This window comes from Bos taurus, chromosome 19 (assembly GCF_002263795.3).
Source record: "Bos taurus isolate L1 Dominette 01449 registration number 42190680 breed Hereford chromosome 19, ARS-UCD2.0, whole genome shotgun sequence".
NCBI lineage: Eukaryota > Metazoa > Chordata > Mammalia > Artiodactyla > Bovidae > Bos > Bos taurus.
Genome location: NC_037346.1, coordinates 21,693,722 through 21,714,727, shown reverse-complemented (window position 1 = coordinate 21,714,727; position 21,006 = coordinate 21,693,722). Strand labels below are relative to the sequence as shown.

Genomic DNA, 21,006 nt, shown 5'->3' with positions numbered 1-21,006 from the left:
CCAATAGACAGGCATTCAATAATACATGCTGAATAAATAAAACTAACGACAGCTAACTTTGATTGAGTACTTCTAAAGTGCCAGGCACTGCTGCATGTGCTTCCCATAGACTGCCTCCCTCAGTCTTCATAATAAGCCAATGAGATAGGCATTGCCATTCTCTCCATTCCTTCCCATAGAAACAGGAAGGTATGCTATTGGCCAGCTAGGAAATGAACCGAGATTCTGAATCCAGAGTCCACATGGGTAATCTCTGTGTTGGGCTGCAATGAGTGACTAAAAATGAATAAACAGAGTGAAGTTAAACTCAGGGAGGAAGCAATCAGAGCTACAGGAGGAATGTAACTCCAGAACCCCCCACAGCCACCAGTGATGAAGCAAAATGAGAACTGGTTCCCAGAGAAAACCACATCTCCTCCATCGGGCCAGATGATCCAGGAGCCAAGCTGGCTGCAATCAATCCAGTGACAATTTCCTGAACTCCAGTCCCAGCCAAACCCCACTGCTTCTATGCTTCAGGCCAGTCTTGAGACTTGCCAGCCTCAGTTTTCCCATCCGTAGGTGCGCACCCAGATGATGTCCCTCAGGCTTCCTATCTGCCCAGTAGCCCCCAGGATGGCCTGTTTCTGGCTCCTTGCTCCATTTCCTTTAAGCTCAGCAGAGCAAAGCAGTGCTTACTCTTCTAAGATTCACCCTTAGCCCTTGGGCCTGAAGAGAAGAAAATGCCCCAGGCCTCTCCTGGGTCACCTCTAAGTGGGCAGGTCTGGCTTAACAGTTCTGTCCTCTGCCCTCTTCCTCCCCGTCTCTTCCCAGCCTCCTCACTCTTCCAGCAGGCAGTGAGATCTACAGGGAGCATGGATTTACTGAAAGCCCTCCCCACTTCTTCATCTTCTCTTCCAAAGTTTATCTCAGCTTGAGTCATGGGAAAGATGTAAGAGTCATGGTAAGATGTAAACTAGAAAATTCCATTCACCTTCTTGTTGCCTCCCTCAGTACCATGGCCGAGAGAAGCCTGGTGACATCCAGGTCCCTGCAGTGTTGAGGCTCCCCCCACGTCCCCCCACGTTTCTTGGGAGCTGAGTTGAAGTGCCACTCCCATGGCTAGGGCCACAGTGAGTCCAGCATCCTGGGAAGAGCATACTAGGCAAGCTGCAATTTCGGGAGGGTCTCGGGCCAAGTTCTAGCTAAAGTGGCCCTCATCCGACATGGCTCGGCTTGTTCCACCCAGGGGTCAACACAGAGGTTTCCGAGAGCTGATCCGAGGGATCAACAGTAGGGCCTGGCACCCCACCCCCCCTTCCTAAATGACTTACCACAGCGTCCCCATCAGCATTTGGAAAGAGGCAGACAGAAGAGACGGAAGGATTCTCCAAGTCCCCAGAACCCAGAGACAAAGTTCAACAGCTCCAACCTTATCAGCCCCAAGTGAAGCGGAGGCAAGTCCATCTGGGGCCAGAGCTCACAGGCTGGCCCTCTGCCCTCCTGTGGCCACTATTCTCCTGAAGCTGGCTGTGCTTCTTGCTGTCTCAGCCAGAGTTCTGCAGATGCCTCTCAGCCCGGCGCTCTTCTGCCAGGAGCTCTGACGCCACCAGCCAGGCTGGCCCCGTCCCTGTGAGGTCCAGGGGGGCCCGCAGGGGCTGAGGGCAGGTCGTCAATGAGACCAGCTCCAAGAGGTGGCGGCTCAACATTCGAGAAAGTGAGGACAAAGGAGCATCAGAGCCTAGCCAGTGTTGCTTGTCATCAGGAGAGTCTCGTTTCGGGATTACCGTTCAAGTTCGCGGTGTGTGGCCCTGTCTCTTTAAGGACCAGGCCTCTTTAAGATGAGTTCCCTCTGCAGTCTCCTCTGCCCCCAGTGGTCCTGCGGCAGACAAGGGGGGGCTCCCGAGCGCCATCTGGTGGTCCAACGGAGCAGCGCCTCAGCCAGCAGACTGTCCTGCCACCCTGGACACCGTCCAGCCAAGAGGCCTGGAAATGTCTGCAATAAAATCTCAGCTTCATCCACTGGATTTTTCACAGGGCTGTTAGGTTACCATTGTGAGCAAAGAGGCTATCGAAATCAGGGGGAGCTCCATTTGGGGCCAGGAGACAGCAAGAGCCCCCATGAGTGGCCTGGGAAGAAAAACCATCCCACTGGACAAAAGCTTCATTAAGATATTTGGAAATGCGGGGACTTATCCAGTCTCTCTGTCAGCCATCTGCAGGACATAAGGCAAAGCTCTATGTATCCTGTCCCCATAAACAGTGGAGTTAGTAGCTCTCAATTAGAGGTAAAGAATCCGCCTGCCAATGCAGGAGATGCAAGAGATGCAGGTTCGATCCCTGGGTCGGGACGATCCCCTGGAGAAGGAATAACAACCCACTCCAGTATTATCACCTGGGAAATCCCATGGACAGAAGAGCCTAGAGGCCCATGGGGTCACAAAGAGGTTGGACACAATGAGCACACACATGCCATGCCACGCCCCACCAGGAGGTATTTGGAAATGTGGAGGAGCATTATAAAGCCAGAGATATTAAGATGTCCTGCAATATACAGCACCATCCCAAAGAATGTCTGTCCCCAGATACCAATAGCGTTAAGGACACTATGTGGTTAGGAGGAACAGAGGCTTTTGGAAACTTGCTGAGGTTCCTTAGCAAGCTCATACCCACCCTGTTCTTTTCCCCATCTTTCTGCCTTTGGTGTCCTCCCTACACTTTACCTTTATAATGTTTGAGGTGGAGAGAGGGACTGATCTGGCCCAGGCCACCTTAACCAGGGATGCCAGAGTCCCTGGCTGTCCCACCCCAAAAGCTAGGCACACACCTGCCCCCAGTATGCGTTGGGTCATCATGCCCCTTGAATGGGAAAGGCAGACTGGACGGCAGCCTGACTCAGACTGCTGGGAACCAGCAGATGGATTCTGAGAAGAGATTACAGAGGATCAGCCGCTCCTTCCCTCAAGGGAATACCCTGCCTTCCTTCCCCCATGGGTGACTCAACCTAGCCCAGTGCACTGTCTCTAAACTGTCCCATGACATCCATGTTTTACATAAGGCACTTGCAGGTGCTGATCATGAAACCTGGTCATGAGTCCTAATTTCTCCTTCCCCCAAGCTTACTGCTGCCTGTCCTGGACTGATCAGCTTAGTCTCACAGTCTGTTGCCAGCGGCTGACATGAGAAACCAACACACATGACGTAAGTTCTAAGGAAGAGGGTAGAAAAAAGAAATGAAATGCTGTCTGCTGTGGTGAGTGGAAGCCCCACAGTGGTCACATCTGAGCTGGGTCTGCTGGTCTGAGAAGTCGCAAGCTCGTGAGGCTGACATCATAGCTAGAATGATCAGGTGGAGGAAACAGTTTTCCAGCATCCCACAGCAGCTTGAGAACACTTCCCATCGCTGTCAGAAGGAAAAACCACATCCCTGTAGTGGCACACAAGGCTCTGTGGCCCGGCCCCTCACCTCCTCTCTGCTTCATCTGCCACATTTTCCTCCTGGCTCTCTCTTGCTTTCTCAGAACTTTTGTACAGGATGGTATCTCTGGTCAAAATGTTCCACCCGACTCTGCCTGGGTATCTCCTACTCTTCCCTCTAGTCTTTTTAAATTTTTAAAAATGTTTTGGCTGCACTGGGTCTTCACTGTGGTGTGTGGGCTATTCGCTAGGAAGCTCTCCCTAACTATCAGACCAGGGAGCCCTGCATTTCTGATTATTCAGTGCTCTTGTAAATCACCTAATGCCTATCTCTTCTGTTAGACTGAGAGCTCTGAGAAAGTGGGAACCTCATCTCTCTTGTTCACACTATACACTTGGCACCTTGAAATAGTGGTTTCAATGAATGAGTCAGTAAATGAATGCATGAATGAATGGCCAAATACACTCTTGGTTGCAAAGACCCTAAAATAGTGAGTACAGAAGCTTCAGCCAACCCAGCTCTACCAACTGAAAAAGAACTGTTAGGGCCGTTTGGAACATCGTGTTGAGAATAGAGTGGTCACGCTCTTCGGAAAGACTCAGACAAACAGCAGGATCCTAGAGTCAGATCTGGGGCAGGAGAATTGCTGTTCCAGTTAATTCTCTAACTGCTCACATGAAATCCCAACTGAAAACTCCCCAGTGCCCAGGGCTCCCTTGCTCAGCAGCTAGAACTGGATGCTGTACTCTTTTTCACCCAATCAGACACCAACACGGAAATGGAATAGAAGCCGAGAAATGGTTCAGCCCACTAAGGGAACTTTGGTCTCCATTCTCAGAGTCCTTCTCCTGGACCTGCCCCCAATTTGCATTTAATTTTGTTTTTAGACGAGGGAGGCAAATTGTAGTCCTCCTCTGGGAAAAAGAGGTCTCTTGGTGTGTGTGCCTGTCCTGTCTCACCTCCCGGTAGGATGTGGACTCTGAGACTCAACTCCCCAGTCCCAGTGGGGCTGTCAGCTGAAGCTGTCCCTCACCGGTTCCCAGTGATAACTTTGATGCCCCTCCTACCCGGTGGCTCAGTGATAAAGAATCTGCCTGCAGTGCAGGAGACACAGGAGATGTGAGTTCGATCCCTGGGTTGGGAAGATTCCCTGGACAGACGCCATGGCAACTCACTCCAGTATTCTTACTGGGAAAATCCCATGGACAGAGGAGCCTGGCAGACTATAGTCTGTGGGGCCACCGAGGAGTCAGACACGACTGAAGTGACTGGACGTGCACACACACAGCTGGACACATGGGAAATCTTGCTTTCAACCCTGTGATGGGAGAAGGACGATGGAAACTGATTCCGGACACCCTGTCCTCCCAAGGACCTAGCTTGAGAGCTTCTGTAGGCTGCCTGACAGATGGACAGACAGACAGAGGGACGGAGCTTGGGCAGACCCTCTGCGGCTGCTGCATGCACTGAGCCGAGGTGACCACTGAGCAGGCCTGAGAGCCTTGGAGGGCAACATGCCAGACTCAGCCAGTCTGCTGGCACCTGCAAAAAGGGAAGCAGGTTTCCTTTCAGTTTCTCTTCAGCACAGCACAGGGACACATACAACACCCAATTATTCGTCCAGGTCTGACTTGTTGGGCCTGACATCTATGATGGTCCAGAAAATCACCCTAGGCCACTGGGGTCAGTAATCCAGATGGTTAGTCGTCTAAAGTACCAGCCCAGCTTCTCACCCACTGCTTCGTAAAGACGTTCTGGCATGGTTAATACCCGCCGTGTACTTCTCTCCCCTGAAATGAAAGGAAAGGACCTGGTGGGAGGAGGAGGGGTTGACAATAAAGTACAGAAGAACCGTAACAACAGAGCCAGCAATAACACTGACACGCTTACTGCGGCTCGGCTGATCTAAGGGCTGCATGTGTTAAGGCCCTGGATGATCACAGTAACGTCAACGCTCTACTCCCTCTCCCCAACACAAGTCCGCTGAACCTGCTGTGTGACCTTAAGGGACATTCTTTCCCTCTCTGGGCCTTGGTTTCCTCACCATGACATGCATGGGTGAAGGTTGCCCAGTCTATGAGTCTTTGAAAGACAGCAACCAGAAAATAGCTGAGAAGAGAGAGGAAAGCTTTCTTTCCTATGCCTCAGTGGCCCAAGACGTCAGAAAGTTCCATGGGTTTTGAGGGCTAGAAAACTTACTCATTACCCCACTGAATATTCCCTGAACCCTATATAAAGCGGATTGGGGTTCTTTTGCCCAGGATGCTATGACAGTGGATTTGAGATGTGCCCAGAAGTCACCAAGAGGCAAGGCAGCAGCTGCTGGGCCCCGAGAGTGGTCTGGACAGTATGTAATGGAGGGAAGGGAGAACTGAGTTGATGGAACTGAGTTGATGACTAAACGCTCCTTGAAGGAAGTGCCATCTGAACCCCGGGCCTGGAAGAATGTCTCATATGTCGCTGGCAAAAAAATGGAGGGGTGCGGAGACAGGGCATTCTGGAGGGAAGGAGAGCATAAGCAATTACACGGAGGCAAAAAGGGGGTGAGGAGGGGACCAGATGGATGACTGGGGAGAAGGTTCTTTTGGGAACTAGGGGAATATATTGCTAATCTGACATGTGACCTCAGCGTGAATCAGGGACACGACAGAATCTACAGCTTCTCTTAGGCCCGTCCTTATAGAGAAGCCTGTCTGGGATACCTCCTCCCCGCTGCCGTGCCCACAAAGGCCCAGGGCCACCTCCCTTCCCTGTGAGTTTGGGGGCAGAGACATCCATTCCTGAAAGCCCTTTGGGCAACGTGTCCCTGGCTTCACCAATATTTATGTTCCGGGCACTGTGTTGAGCACACGACTCTTACTCTTTTCTTTCCAGCTTTATTGAGATATAACTGATGAGTGACATTGTGTAAGTTTAGGGTCTACAGTGTCATGAGTTAATATAAGTATGCATTGTGCAATGATGACCACAGTAAGGTTAGGTAACACGTTTGCCATCACACATCGTTACTTGTGCGTGTGTGGTGAGACCACTTAAGATCTACTCTCTGAGAAGAGTTCTTTAAATTATTTATTTATTTCTTGGGCTGCATCGGGTCTCAGTTGTGGCGTGCACGATCTTCAGCTGCGGCATGTGGGATCCAGTTCCCTGACCAGGGATCAAACCCAGGGCCCCCTGCACTGGGAGCTCGGAGCCCTAGCCACTGGACCTCCAGGGAAGTCCCTCTGAGAACATTTCAAGAATTCGGTACAGTATTGTTGACTAGAGTTACCATGTCATACGTTAGGTCCCCAGAACTCATTCATCTTATAACTGAAAGTTCGTACCCTTTAACCAATATCTCCCCATTTCCGCTGTCCTCTAGGCCCTGCTCACCACCATTCTACGTTTTTATGTCACTCTGACCATAGATACATGACACTTCGATGTGGCAGACACAATCATCAGCCCTACTTTGTAGAAGAGACTCAAAAGTCTAGTTAGTGGTAGAGCCAACTTCACACTCAGGTCTGTCTCGGGGCAGAGGCCAAGCTCTCAAAGGCTTTTATGGACTGAATGTTTGTGCTGCTACTGCTAAGTCACTTTAGTCGTGTCCGACTCTGTGCGACCCCACAGACAGCAGCCCACCAGGCTCCCCCGTCCCTGGGATTCTCCAGGCAAGAACACTGGAGTGGGTTGCCGTTTCCTTCTCCAATGCATAACAGTGAAAAGTGAAAGTGAAGTCACTCAGTCGTGTCCGACTCTTAGCGACCCCATGACTGCAGCCTACCAGGCTCCTCCGTCCATGGGATTTTCCAGGCAAGAGTACTGGAGTGGGGTGCCATGTTTGTGTGTCCCCCCAAATTCAGAGGTTGAAGCCCTATTCCTCCATGTGAAAGTATTTGAAGGTCTTTGAGAGGTAATTAGGTTTGGATGAGGTCACGAGGGTAGGGTCCCCATGATGGGACTGCTATTACCCTTAGAAGAAGAAGAGAGGGGGACTTCCCTGGTGGTCTGGTAGTTAAGAATCCACCTGCCAATGCAGGGGGCACGAGTTCGATCCCTGGTCCAGGAAGATCCCACATGCCGTGGGGCACCTAAGCCCATGAGCCGCAACTTCTGAAGCGCACGGGCTCTAGTGTCTGTGCACGCAACACAGAGAAGCTCCCGCTCGCAGCAATGAAGACCCAGCACAACCAAGAAAACAAAGAAAGAAAGAAAGGCACTTCCCCAGTGGTCCAGTGGTTAAGACTTCATGCTTCCAATGCAGGGTGTGTGGATTCAATCCCTGGGTAGGGGAACTAGATCCCGCATGCTGCTGCTGCTGCTAAGTTGCTTCAGTTGTGTCCGACTGGCATGACCCCCCAAAAAAGAAAGAAATACCCTAAAAAAAGAAGAGACCAGAGGTCTCTCTCTGACATGTGGACACGCAGCATGGAGGCACCGAGCAGGGAGAGAGGCCTCACCTCACCAAGAACTCGATCATGCTGGCACCTTCATCTGGCACTTCCCGGCTTCCAGAACTGGAAGAAAGCAACTCTTGTTGTTTAAGCCACTCAGCTTATAGTATTTTGTTACAGCAGCCTGAGCTAAGACACCCACCACATGACTGTGCCTGTCTACCAGTCCTGACGCGGCAGAAGGCATCTTAGCCTCTGACATCACAAGATTCTTCACTGGCAAGGGAGTCAGGTTCCTGGGCATACCAGGCAGCTTTGACACCTGATGCTAACATGGATTTATCAGCAGAGCTCTGAGAGCTATTCTCCAGACAAAAAAAGGGCACAAAGGAACTTCCCTGGAGGTCCAGTGATTAAGACTCTGTGCTTCCCCAGCAGGGGGCATATGTTTGATCCCTGGTTCAGAGCTAAGATCCTGCATGCCACCTGGCACGCTGCCCCACAAACCAACCCCCCAAAAAAGCCACAAACACAAAGATGTATTTCCGTCCTCTTTCTCCTCAACTGAAGTCTGATAAGCTCTGGGATCTTTCAACTACTCCTTAGTCATGAGGCCTGAACCTGGAGTGTCCCTGGGGGTAAGAGTACTTTGCAATACATTAGGAGGCGGACCCGGCAACCCGCTCCAGTATTCTTGCCTGGAGACTCGCCATGGACAGCGGAGCCTGGTGGGCTACAGTCCACGGGGTTGCAAAGAGTCAGACATGATTAAGCGATGGAGCAACGACAAGTCTCCGGGATATGTCTCTCACATAAGCAGCCCCCAGCCTTGCCTGGCTCAGGTTCAGCCAAGTATGGTAAGGAGCATTTTAAGGACAATTAACCTTTGAAGACCCTCTTGATGGAAAGCAGGAGAAAACTGGGGTATCAGCTCTACATCCTATGCTATCCAACTTTTCATGTCTTCACTGTCCTGGCCCTGAAAAAGAAAGAAGATCAGTATGCTCAAAACTTTTCTCGAAATTTCTTTGTTTTCTGAACAGAGGTAGATGTCTGTGGGAAGATAACACCACCTGGTGAGGGAAAAGAGATTCACTTTCCTAGGGAAGGACCCTGTACTTCTGAGAAACCTTCCCACAGAACCTCAAAAGGTAAAGGCTCTGAGGAATTTCAGTTCCCCTTGCAGTGCCACTTGGTCAGAAGGATTTTTCAGAGCTGTGTTCGTGCGTGCTCAGTCGCTTCAGTCGTGTCCAATTCTTTGAGACTCCCAAGGACTGTAGCCTGCCAGACTCCTCTGTCCATGGGATTCTCCAGGCAAGAATCCTGGAGTGGGTTGCTATCCCCTCCTCCAGGGGATCTTCCCAACCCAGAGATCAAACCTGCGTCCCTTATGTCTCCTGCCTTGGCAGGTGGGTTCTTTACCACTAGCGTCACCTGGGAAGCCCCTTCAGTGCTACAGGGGTTGGCAAGTCTCTGAGACATCACTCATACAAAGGCAGCCCCCAGCCCTACCTGGCCCAGGCTCAGCTGAGAATTAGTATTATTTTTTCTAGTATTTATTTATTTGGCTGCACGGGGTCTTAGTTGTGGCATGTGGGCTCCAGTTCCCTGACCAGGGATCAAACCCGGGTCCTCCTACATTGGGAGTGTGGTCTTACCCACTCAGCTGAGTGTTATTAAGAGGAGCTTAGACTCTTTTCCAGAGCCACTGGGAAACAGGGCCTGATCTCAAGCTCTGGGTGGAGAGGGTGAGGACTGGGAGCTGCAGCAGCCTCGGCTTCCTGCTGAATGATTTCAGCTGTCTGCCCCTGCGCATCCCTTCCACGGTGGGCCCCACACCCAATGTCTAGTCTGATGGGTGGCAGACAGGAAGACGCTGTCCCTCTGCCTCCTCACCCCTCCAAAGTCTCAAGCTCTGGAGACATCCTTAGATCTTAGTTATGACTTGGATGAAACGTGGCTCCTCCCCCTAACCCTGCTCTCATGGCCTGGAGTCTTTTAGACAGCTCGTTGCCCAATCCCCTCCATGCCCCACTGAGTTCTTTTTCAGGTTCCTATTTCTATCTGATTACACAAGTTTCTTTCCTCCAAGAAGCCACATGCTTGTTACATGGGGGTGCCTATAGGTCACCAGCAGAGGGATGGGGGTTTCTGGGAACAGTCCCCTTTCTGGACCCCAGGGCCTTCAGGGGTGCCTCCCCACTCTGGGACCACCCAGGAGAGACAGTGCAGCCCCAAATGATGTCTTGACTGGGTTTTCTGTTTCCCTAGACAGCAGTCTGTTTTGCAGGAGGCCCCTGCCCATGGGCTGTATGCCAGGCAGTCCCAAGCAGAAGATAGTAGTGGCCACTCTTTACAGTCCAGGAAGGACGTGGAGCCTCTTCTTAGCACCAGCTGGACGTGGCTCCAGGCCCTCTCTGCCCTTCAGGTCCCCAGCTCTTCGGGCAAATGCACTGTTGGAGCAAAGCTGCTGAGACAGGAGGCTTTGGGGCTGGTTGGCTAAGACCTCCACACAGGAAGTTAGTTCTCTGGGTACCCTGAGGGAGGCTGGGGCTTCCCAGGTGGCATTAGTAGTAAAGAATCCGCCTGCCAAGGCAGGAGATGCTAGAGACGTGGGTTCAATTCCTGGGTCAGGAAGACCCCGTGGAGGAGGGCATGGCAACCCACTCCAGTATTCTTGCCTGGAGAATCCCATGGACAGAGAAGCCTGGCAGTCTCCAGCTCATGGGGTCGCAAGGAGTCTGAGCTGGCTTTTTTCTGAAGGTAAGAGGGATGCTTTTGTAAAATGACACCCTATTTGCCTCCCACGGCAACTAACCACAGATGAGGAAGCAGCCACAGAGAAGCCCTGGCTGGGCTCCTGGCTCCCAGGGCCACACATGGTGCTGTACACGCCAGCAGGTTCCTGCAAGACCACGAACGCCAACAGCAGGACATGTGGGCAGCATTTCTGCTGACTTCTAACGTAGCTTTCAGGACCAAAAAGGGAAGAGATTCTGCCTTGTCTGGGAGAACACGGCCCGGGCCACTAACAGCAGCTGACTGTCCACCTGGCTTGCCTAATCTTGCAGGCAAAGGAGCCTGGTCCCAAGGACGAGACACTTCCTTCGCAAGCCTGTTCTTCCCAGGGAGCTGGTGAAGCTTCTGTCGGGGAGTGGTCAGGGTCACAGAAGTCTTGTTTTGGAACACAAGTTCTCTCTGGCTCTACAGCTGGCTGGGATGAATGGGGAAACAGGAACCAGGCTGAGGTCCTGCTGTGAGAACACCCAAGCTGTTCACTCAGAAGCCATGCTGCAATTAGCACCCCGTCATTTGCTCATTTGTATGCATTTCACATGGCATCAGAGACCTCAGGGAAGGTGTGAAGTGTATAGGCAGTTGGCTTTTTTTTTTTTTTTCAAACTGTAAGTTTATACAATTTGGTTTTCCTGTTGTGAAATTAATAAAGTCACGATTTAAAAAAAATTTAGACAATAAAAGAGTAAAATGTGATCTGTGAATGTACCACCCCGTTAGCATTTTTCAGCCCCTGCTGGTACGTGCACAAAGGGGTCTTTTTTTAAAAAAATTAGAGTACAATTACTTTATAATGCTGTGTTAGTTTCTGTACAACAACATGAATCAGCTATATGTATACGTATATCCCTTCCCTCTTGAGCCTCCCTCCCAGCCCTCATTCCACCCCTCTAGGTCACCACAGAGGACCGAGCTGAGCTCCTTGTGCTGCACAGCAGGTTCCTCCTAGCTGTCTATTTCACACATGCTAGTGTATATACTGAGGCTTCCTAGGTTGTGCTAGTGGTAAAGAACCAGCTTGCCGATGCAGGAGAAGTGGGTTCGATCCCTGGGTCAGGAAGATTTCCTGGAGGAGGGCATGACAACCCACTCCAGGATTCTTGCCTGGAGAATCCCATGGACAGAGGAGCCTGGTGGGCTATAGTCCATGGCATCACAAAGAGTCGGACACGACTGAGCAACTATCACTCAGCCATAAAGCAGCTCTCCAAAGCGTACGCAGGAGCTTCTCGACCGCTGATCCTCAGCCTGTCCAGCTCTCATTCTCTCCGCCTGTCCTGTGATGTCCAGCAGGCCAATTGTGCTACCTAGATAAGCTATGACCTCACTCTGCTCAGGGCCTCCTTGACCCCAAACCCAAAGATAAGCTCCCATGTGGAAACACTAGTTCACTGTCCAGGTTTGTTCACAGTGCAAGGGAGATGTCGCTGCTTCCTTGGGGGAGGGAGGGACATCAGCTGCTGGTCAGCACCATCCAGGGACACCACAAGTAAAGTCTCATCTGCAGAGTAGGAAGCTGAGAGCTGCTGGGGTCGGGGTAGGGGGCTGGGAGTCCTGGGGTGGCCCGGGGCTACCCACTTGCCTCGGAGGGGCTGTCCTAGTGACATCAGCAAAGGAAACTGAGGAGGAGGAGGGGAGGAAGAAGCAGGGAGAATGGGAGACAAACTCAGGCGTGAGTTCACTGCCCAAGGCCTAAACCCTGGCAGAGACAGAAAGAGTGGAGGCTGTTCCCACCTGAGGAGGGTAGGACAGAGGAGCGCCTTTTTCACATGGTGGCACATGCAGGAAATGCCAGTGTTTGCAGAGCACCCTGAGGAAGCAGACGAAGCTGCCAGCTGTCAGAGGTGAGGAGGGCCATTCCTCTGCCCCATGACTTGGCCTGAGGCTGAGATGTCAATATTTCTCCACACCTTCATTGAGTTCTAGGCACCCAGATCGGGAAGCTCTGGGAGAGGGATTGGAGGAGATGGTTTTCTGCTTCCAACAAACGCTCTCAAGGTACCACAGGCTTCAGAAGCATTTCTACTTTTTAAGCTAATTATTTGGCTGCACTGGGTCTCAGTTGCAGGATCTTCGCTCTTCGTTGCAGCATGCAGGATTTTCAGTTGTGGTACATGGGATCTAGTTCCCTGACTAGGGATCGAACCCAGGGTCCCCTGTATTGGGAGCTCTGTGTCCTAGCCACTGGGCCACTAGGGAAGTCCCTCATAAGCATTTCTGAATTTAGAAGCCCTCACACTGCCAAGAAAAAAAATCAGGTGAACCCCTTCTAGGGCAGCAATGCCAGCCCCCATCTCAGGTGAAGTGAGGCGACGTCCAGGTGAATTCACTCACACACCCAGACTGGGCTGAGGGCACACGTCCCAGGAGGACACCTTACCTGCTGGGCATGACTGCTGACAAGGCAGAACTGATAGCCTGGAGGTGAATGCCACAGCTTGGGCCAGAAGTTGGTTGTGCCAATCTTGTCAAAAGGTTCCTGTTTCTCAGCCAAGGCGGAGACTGATACTTACTTTTACAAAGACAGAACTGCCAACACAGTTCTGTCAACAGGAACCTTTTGACAAGATTGGCACAACCAATGTCTGGTTGCACCTTTGTAGCAGCTCTTCTCTGATGCTCCGAACCTGGGCTAGCCCACCCTAGGTGCCTGGGGGTAGAGACACCTGCTAATTCCCCGGGGCACTGCTACCAGGTCAGTGCAAGTAGCTGCATTGCCCAGAGCGGCTCACAACAGCAACAGCCTCAAAGGGTCGGCTTCTGGGCTGCTTCTATTCCGGATGCAGAGCTTAATGGTGAAGGTCAGGATGTGGGTTCTGGACCTGGGTTCAAGATCTGGTGTCCTTAAGCAATTCAACCTCTCTGAGCCTTAATTTCTTTCATTGTAATATAACAGTAATGGTAGCTGTCTCAACAGCACGGTTGAGAGGATCAAATGAGATTAACAGATGTAATACCCCCAGGGCAGTGCCTGCCCCATCCACCCAGGCAAAGTTATTATAGCTATTAACATTATGTGGGTTGAATTTTGCATATGCACACACACACACTTTATACCTCTCTCTTGTGAGCCAAAACAAGGCAAAAAGTGAAACAGCCTGCTGAAAAGATTACCGCAAGCCTAAAGCAGAGACACGATGACTGATACTGAGGCCCCCAAAGCCAAACCACACTCTTTGTTCTCTGTAGTTGTCTCATTGTTACTGCAGAGTTAATTTTTAAGCATTTTTTAGTCTCAAAGCAACCCTATTCTTCTTAAGTGTGTCTCCTTGTACTTTGTTATTCAATAGCAGCTGGAATAAGAAAAAGAAAAACATAATCTCTTTGCCTTCAAGTCAGGACTGTCATACTTGAGTGAGGCAGGAACTTCCACATTGCTAAAGGTCCTTGAAAGATTTCAGGGGCAATGGAAGCTGAAAATTGTATTGAGTACAATTTATAAGCTCTCCTGAGAAACAGAATTTTCTCCAGGGCACCAAGATAGAGTACCCTCTTTGAGAAAAAGGGAAATTGAAGTCTGAAGTGTTAAAATGTGTTCAAAGCAAAAAAAAAAAAAAGTATGTATAGTCAAAGCTATGGTTTTTCCAGTAGTCATGTACGGATGTGAGAGTTGGACCATAAAGAAGGCTAAGCACCAAAGAATTGATGCTTTCCAACTGTAGTGTTGAAGAAAACTCTTGAGAGTCCCTTGGACAGCAAGGAGATCCAACCAGTCACTCCTAAAGGAAATCAATCCTGAATATCCATTGGAATGATTGATGCTGAAGCTCCAATTCTTTGGCCATCTGATGTAAAGACATAACTCAATGGAAAGGACCCTGATGCTGGGAAAGATTGAAAGCTAAAGGAGAAGAGGGCAACAGAGGATGAGACAGCATCACCTACTCAACAGACATGCGTTTGAGCAAACTCCAGGAGATGGTGAAGAACAGGGAAGCCTGGTGTGCTGCAATCCATGCGGTTGCAAAGAGTCAGACATGACTGAGCAACAATTTTATGTTAAAATGATAAACCTTGTATTACCCAAAGTAAATACTCAATCAAAATATTTGACCAATGTACTTCCTTGGCAGTCTAATGGTTAGGATTCTGTGCGTCTACTGCAAGGGGCACAGGTTCAATCCCTGGTCGGGAAGCTAAGATCTCACGTGCCACATGGTGCTGCCAAAAAAAAAAAAAATCCTGGACCAAGAAAAAAAATTTCCTAAAATCTGAAATTCTCATATCCACCTCCCCCTTAACGCACACACACTACACAAACTTGTACACAAATTATAAATTTTAAGGTATGTCTGAGTATTACAAAATGGACATGTGATCCAGAAGGACCTCTTATAACAGATTCACCTATGCTAGAACCCCATAGCTCACATCAAACAGAAAATGTCTATTGCTCAGCTTGAACTTCAAGTGTGATGGCTCATTCTAAACTGCAAATGGAAAGGTTATCCCTCCTGTCTTTTCATATACTCTTCAGCGAACAGTACCCAAACATAAATGAGCTAGGAAAACACACATGCACACACACACACACACGTTCATATTTAAGGGCATTTAAGGGTATTTCCCCTGTGGACAAGAAGGTCCAACTTCCCCACACTCTTCTGAAGGATCCTCCCTCCCACACAGTGTGCCCACTGGCGCTTAATAACGCTTTCTCATGCTTTCACGTATTAGCTCTTGGTAAATGTTCCATGAAATCTGATGATCCTGTTAGAAAGGGAAGATGATTCATTATCATCTATTTCTAACCCGCAGACCCTTGATGAAAGCCTGCCTAGGTTTAGGGTTTAGAATCACGGTGGCTGGAAAACAGTTGGCTTGAAGATTAATGGCTCTCTCATTTAAAGGAGGCGGCCCCAGACGCCTGCAGCAATGGTAAATTCCGCTCCCCTTGCCACCAGCTTCTCCATTAGGTCACATGAACTAATGGAGAGGATCCTGGGGAAGCGCCCCTCGCATGGGGCTTCTGACCCTAGCAGGGCTCTCCGCCAGCCTCCAGGGGGCGGGGCCGCAGGCTCCGGGTCATGTGACGGGGGCTGCGGCATTTAAATGTGAAATTGAGCACCGGCAGCTAAACCTAACCGGCAACCAGCGCTGCCCCCGCTTGCACGCATGACTAATTGACATCAAATCAGAAACCCCTTGGTGGCCTGCAGCTCAAGGAGGAGCCGGGTAGGCGAGGCGGCCTGGGTTTCCGAGGTCTACGCAGTTAATTGCGATGCAAATGAATTCTCGCAGGAAGCCAGATGCCACAATGCTCTGGGGGCCTCAGCATTTGGGGGGTGGTGGTGAAGGAAGGCCTAGGCTCTCCCCAAAACCGAGGGTGTAGTATTTGTTGTGGGTCTTGACACGCCTAGGCCAAACAGCAGGAAGCGGCAGAAGTGACAGGGGGAGGTGAAACCAGCTCCAGCCTTTATTCTGTCTTTAAAATAAATACATAGGTTAAAGAGTTTTCATTTTCTGGACTTGGTGCTGGGTCCATTGGGGAAATCCCTGGAGCAGAGCGGAAGTGAGGGAGAAGGCACAGGTCCACCTGCCCAAGGCGCCAGGCCGGCCCCATTTCTTCTCTACCTCGCCTCCAGCTCTTCCCAGCTGAAGCCACATTCAGGGTCTCCAGGACTCCCCCAGGGCACTTGGGGAAAGTGTTAAGAGTCCCCAGCACCAGAAACTTTTCCTGGAGGCACTTCAAGGATGGCTTATTAACACGTCCTAGCAAAAGGGAAGATCTGAAATCCAGATGTGGGTGGCCTGAAATTCAAATTATACACCTAGGTCCTGCCCACTCAGGTCTCCCAGAAGACAGCTGCCAGAGGACAGTACAGCTGAGCTGAGAGACCCCAGTGTCTCTTGGGACTCCCTCAGACCCATTTTGAGTTTGTAAGAAATACATCACTGAGCAAGACTCATTTTTTTTCTTTTTTGAATGTAACAAAGAAGAGGAAATAAGAATAGACAGCATATTAAAAAGCAGAAACATTACGTTGCCAACAAAGGTCCGTCTAGTAAAGGCTATGGTTTTTCCAGTGGTCATGTATGGATGTGAGAGTTGGACTGTGAAAAAAGCTAAGCGCCGAAGAATTGATGTTTTTGAACTGTGGTGTTGGAGAGAACTCTTGAGAGTCCCTTGGACTGCAAGGAGATCCAACCAGTCCATTCTAAAGGAGATCAGTCCTGGGTGTTCACTGGAAGGACTGATGCTAAAGCTGAAACTCCAATACTTTGGCCACCTCATTCGAAGAGTTGACTCATTGGAAAAGACCCTGATGCTGGGAGGGATTGGGGGCAGGAGGAGAAGGGGACGACAGAGGATGAGATGGCTCCATGGCATCACCAACTCAATGGACATGAGTTTGAGCAAACTCTGGGAGTTGGTGATGGACAGGGAGGCCTGGCGTGCTGCGATTCACGGGGTCGCGAAGAGTCGGACACGACTGAGTGACTGAACTGAACTGAACGTTTTTACTTATTTTTTAATATTTTAAGCTATTTCTTTTTTTTTTTTTTTGGTGAACAAGGCCCGCACTTTATTTTCCAAAGTAGTTTTTATACCTTAAGTTATGCATAGAGGATAATGGGGGAAGGGGTAGAGTCATGCAGCAAGCCAGGCTTTCTTCCTGCAAACTTATCATATGCAAAAGCTTAGGTGATTTGCATCATCTTCTTAAGCTATTTCTTTTAAAAATTGTTTATTTATTTATTTGACTGCTTCGGGTCTTAGTTGCAGCCCTCTGGCTTCTCTCTAGTTGTGGTGCGTAGGCTTAGTTGCTCTGTGGCATGAGCACACACACGAGGGATCTTAGTGTCCCTACTGCGGATTGAACCTGCCTCCCGTGCATTGGAAGGTGGATTCTTAACCACTAGATCAGCAGGGAAGTCCTAACTATGAATATTTTAAATGCAAATATTTTTCAACTTTGCAATTCCCTGTCTATTTTCTAGAGAAATATTCACGCAGGTGTACCCACGGACTGTATACCATTCATGGTTTTCCACTGTGGCGTTGTTTGGAGTAGCAGAAATTGGGATACCCCACTAAGGATGAGATCTGTCCTGTTGCCTTTTCTCCAGTAAGAGAGGTGCTGGGGAAAAAACACTCTTGGAATCACAGACCTTATAACCTTATCATTCCTTGGGCAGCCTCTCTTGGAAGATCAACCACTTTGGAGCCACCGACTTCAGAGACGGGCCTCCCTGCTACAGTCTAGGAAAGAGATTATCAGAGGCCTGCCTGGGTTTGAAAAGAGAAGTTGCCTGACCCTCTAAGGGTCCCCAGGGATGGAAAGGAAGTAGTGGTGGAGGCTAGAACTTGTCCCGTCTGGCCTCCCCAGGCAGACTGACACATGGGAAGCAGCTCTGCCTGGGACCTGAAGGACGAAGGCATCAGGAGCTCCCCAGCTGAGCTCAGCGTGGAGGGATGGACATTCTCCTCCCCAAGAATAGCAGCAGCCTGTGCGGGGTCTTGGTCAGTGCATTCCCACGCCACCTCTGTGTCCCAGGGGCATCTGCTGGCCTGTGAAGTGAGAAGTCCTTCTGGTTAAGGAGACCCACGTCCTCTGCCCACTTGGGTGTACCAGCACCAAGGACGGCTCCCTCTTTGACTCTGTAAAGGAGAGCTTCGAGGATCTGGGAGGACTTCCTGCTGGTAGGCTCATGGGCACCGGAGCTGAAGAAAGAAGCAAAAGTACCAGGGGATGTGCCCTCAGCATTGCGGAGCAGGTGCTACCAGTTTCATAACTACTGGTCAACCAGCGAAGATGTGGTTAGTATTTGAACAGCACTGGCTGCCAACAGTTTGGAGAGACCTACCTTGGGTCTTATGAGGCAGCTGAAGATGGCAAGCCCATAGCATGGATCTCTACTGTCTATACATTTAGGTGGTGAAAACCAGCTTACCAGCCTAGTTCCACAGGGAGATTGAAGGCCCTTGAAGCAGAGGTTTGAACCCCTCCTGGTTCACTGCTTGGCACAATTCAGGTGTCCATAAAGTTGCTTTATTGGTGCCTGTCTCCCTTTCTCCTAGATAGGAGTTTATGATAGCCCAGAATTGATCTCTCATAGCCAAAAAAATCAGACACACAATGCTTTACTCTTGGGAACCTGTTTTGAAGTAGGTAGTGTTTTATTGTCCAAATTCTTCTCTTTTAACCCTCTAATACTTGGTGATTTAGATACCTCATAGACACTGAAAATTAGAGTGAAGGTATTTTATTGACCTTTTTATTGATGGGTGTAGAGGTTATAAGTACTCCATGTTCTCACAGTGACTTTCAAAAAAATACCAGAAAGCGTACCATTTATCAAAGTCCACCAGGTCTGCTATTGATAAACTCAGCAAATTTACACATCACAGCAAAACTGTCATGTTAATACCACACTGGTCCCTGCTTCCAAAGACCACACACACACACATGTATTTCATGCCACCGAAATCTAAATCAGTGAAGGCTGATCTCTTTGAGAGAGACAGAAAGTAATGGAATTCGGAAAGGCAGAAATTCAGCCTGCCTGTGTTGGGACTGTCGTGTGTCACCTGGCTGGAAAGATGTGACCCTCCCTCAGTACTCTTCTTTCTGGAGCTCAGCGGGAAGAATGAATGAGTTCACAGTCACACCTGATACCTGATACCTTCAAACCCCATGTCGTTATCTCAGGGCAGCAAGAGGGTTACCTACACGATCCAAAGCACACCTGGCCAGATCTCAATGGATTTCTCTGTACCACTGCCCAGGTCTCACTCAGCTTTCTGCTGCTGTGTTTGCCTTCAGGCCAAAGGTCACCTTAGGCTGCTTCCTCCCTCTGACTGCCTGCTGGCTCCAAAAACAAATGGATTATTTTATCAACTGTCTGGCAATTCTTTATCTACTCACACAAACTTAAAAGGGCTTTTTTTCCCCTCCTTTTGCTTAGAAGCATCTAAAGTTCTTAAGTAAACTGGAGATTTTTTTTTTTTGGCTTCCTATTTAATGTCAACCTTTGGGCTGTATGGACAGAAACAGCCTCACCAGACATGAACCAGCAAATTCAACTCCGAGTATACACACAAAAGAATTGAAAGCAGGGTCTCAAAAAGACCTGTATGCCAATTTCACAGCAGCATTATTCACAGTAGCTAAAACATGGAAGCAACCCAAGTGTCCACTGATAGGTGAATGGATAAACAAACTGTGGTGTGTACTGGAATATAATTCAGCCATAAAAAGGAAGGAAATTCTGCCATCTGCTACAGCATGGATGAACCTTGAGGACACTGCACTAAGTGAAATAAGCCAGTCACAAAAAGACAAATACTATATGATTCCACTTCTAGGAGGTACTCACAGAGCAGACAAATTTCTAGAGACAGAAAGTTGAATGGTGGTTGCCAGAGCCAGTGGAAAGTAGGGGGTGGAGAGTTAGTGTTTTATGGGTACAGAGCTTCAGTTTTATAAGATGAAAAGAATTACAGATACATGGTGGTCATGGCTGCAAAATGTTATGAGTGTACTTAATACTACTGAATGGTACACTTAAAATGGTTAAAAATGATAAATTTTGTTATGTGTAGTTTACCACAATAAACTTTTTTGAAAAAAAAATATATATAATTTAGATAGCCTTTTCATATCTGGGGGTAATTGTAATAAATTTTCTTTTCAATAAAACTATAAAAATGCACATCAAAAAACAACAACAAAAAACACCAGGCATTGACCACCACCTCATATTAAGCACCCAGCAAAGCCTCCCGGACTCTGGGGAGCCGGGCTGGCTACTGAGAATCCCCCTGGACCTGTTAAAATTCAGATTCCAGGTTTTGTCCACTAGGATTCCACTTCAATGGGATGTGGCAACAGCAATCTGTCTTTTTAAAGTTTTCCTGAAGAGAATTCTGAGTTGCAGTCAGTACTTTATCTAGATGATTCCAGAAGTAGAAGAATGATAGTTTAGTAATTTCCTTAATTATTCTTTCAAGTTAATCAGCAAACACGTGACAAGCAGGTAGGATGCATAAGGCAGTGGCCAATGCTAGGATAACAGAGGACAAATAATAATATGAGTTATTTACTGAGCGCTCACTAGGCACAGAGGTGAAATAACTTTTAAAAGATCCTCACAGCTAGTAAATCTGACTCCAGAGCCCACCCTGTTTATCCCTAGAAGACAGTTCCTACCTTCAGCAAGCCTTGTGAGGTAGGGGTGTCACTGAAGTTACCATAGTAAGAGGCAGAATGAAACAAGTCTTAAATTGAGGTGTGAAAGCAAGTCCTGGGGTAGGAGCCATATCTGGGACCAGAGTTTGGACTCCGGAGATTATTTTCACCAAACAGCGAAAGGACTGTGAAATTCCCCAGCCTATTCTGGAATGGAGTCACGGAGCATCAGCCCCTCTGACCATGAGACAGAGCCACAGTTTTTTCTAATGGATCTTTCTTTAAGACATGGTCCCAAACT

General features: G+C 49.1%; 1 protein-coding gene across 2 annotated transcripts in view; it reads right to left on the bottom strand.

Annotated features, from left to right (window-relative positions):
- Window positions 1-21,006, bottom strand: part of ABR (ABR activator of RhoGEF and GTPase) — a 188,498-nt gene that overhangs the window by 148,191 nt on the left and 19,301 nt on the right. Inside the window, exon 1 of one of the 2 annotated variants that reach the window (XM_005220106.4) lies at window positions 1,314-12,247. The exons of the other annotated variant lie outside the window; for it this stretch is intronic. The gene's annotated coding sequence lies outside the window, so the exon portion shown is untranslated. Of the gene's footprint in view, window positions 1-1,313; window positions 12,248-21,006 lie in introns of those variants that run through there. 2 annotated transcript variants of the gene reach the window in all.